This window comes from Sorex fumeus, unplaced genomic scaffold (assembly GCF_029834395.1).
Source record: "Sorex fumeus unplaced genomic scaffold, SorFum_2.1 ptg000047l, whole genome shotgun sequence".
NCBI lineage: Eukaryota > Metazoa > Chordata > Mammalia > Eulipotyphla > Soricidae > Sorex > Sorex fumeus.
Genome location: NW_026606104.1, coordinates 50224382 through 50225762, shown reverse-complemented (window position 1 = coordinate 50225762; position 1381 = coordinate 50224382). Strand labels below are relative to the sequence as shown.

At 37.0% G+C, this 1381-nt stretch overlaps 1 non-coding gene across 1 annotated transcript; it reads left to right on the top strand.

The window, feature by feature from the left end:
- Positions 1-677: 677 nt before the first annotated feature.
- LOC130032202 (small nucleolar RNA SNORA73 family) lies at positions 678-878 on the top strand. Its single transcript, XR_008793757.1, has one exon. It is a non-coding gene; the product is annotated as a small nucleolar RNA SNORA73 family (small nucleolar RNA).
- The last annotated feature ends 503 nt before the right edge of the window (positions 879-1381 follow it).

Below are 1381 nucleotides of genomic sequence, written 5' to 3'. Positions count from 1 at the left end.
TTACTTTCTGTAAGGTGATTTATAAATAGATATCTTTCACTTTACAGTGTATAGTCAAGTGTATTGAATCTTTTTTATTCTGAATCATGCTTTTTGTATGCTTATTTTACATCATCTTTCATATGTATGGTCAGAAGATATTTACCTATGCTTCTGTAATGTCTAGCCATATGAGATGGTTAATTCTATGCATCAAGGTGAATGGATTATATATATATATATATATATGTATTTGTTTTTGGTATATGTCTGTGAGAGTGTTTTGGGGAGATGAAATCAACCTTTGAGTAAATTATATTACACTCTCCAATGTGAGTAGACCTCGTCCCAGTGAGGTCTGAATAAATAGGTTAAGAAATAATTCTTGCTGCCAGTAGTAACCTCTGAGCATTGCCAGGTGTGACCCAAAAACAAAAAATTAAAAAATAAAAGAAAGAATTCTTTCTCCCTGCCTGACTGTTCTCAAGCTGGAACATTGGTCTTCTCCTGCCTACAGTCTTGGACTCATACTAGAACTTACACCATCTGCTTTTCTGGATCTCAGGATCTTGCACTTGAATTACAACTATGCCAGTGGCCCTCTCTTGTCTCTAGTTTATCTATTGCGACCTCGCCACTTAGCCTCCATAACTCATTGGCAACTCCTTATAGTAAATCTATACATCTCTCTTTAAGTTCCAACATGGATACCCTGGGAGATCACTCTCCCTGGGCACTGTCCAGGTGGCGCAGAGGAGCACAGGGCTCTGTCCTGTGTTGTAAAATCCCTTTCCACACTACTGGAGATCAAACCAGGCCTTGAGTCTGCACCTGCATATTCCTGCAGCTTCTCAGAGACCTCTGAACAATGACTGGGGAGACAATGCAGGAAAACAGTTAAAAAAAACCCAAATGAGTATTTATTGCATTACATAAATTTATTTATTGTAAATATTTAAATATACATGGTTATACTTCTTTAAGCGTATTTTATAAATTATACATGCAAATAGTTATAATCTTATTTTAAATAACATTAAGTATATTTATATATTTAGAATATAGCTCTAAAATAAAATAAATTTTTCCTTCTTTGTCCAACTTCAATTTCATTGTCTAGTATCCCGACTGACACAACTTTTGAAAGTGTGTTGAATTTGGTTTTTGTTTCATTTTGTTTGGGGGCCACACAGGACAGGCTCAGGAGCTCCTCCCAGGTTGGTGGTTGGAGGTCATGCCAGATGGTGATCAGGGGATTATGTGATGCTGGGGATTGAACCTAGGCTCCTACATGCAAAGCATGCTCTCCAGCCCATTCAACTCTCTCCAGTCCTGCATTTGATTTTTAAGTTCTTAACCCAGCTGGAGTTGAATTTGTGCATTATGATATGAAGATAAATGA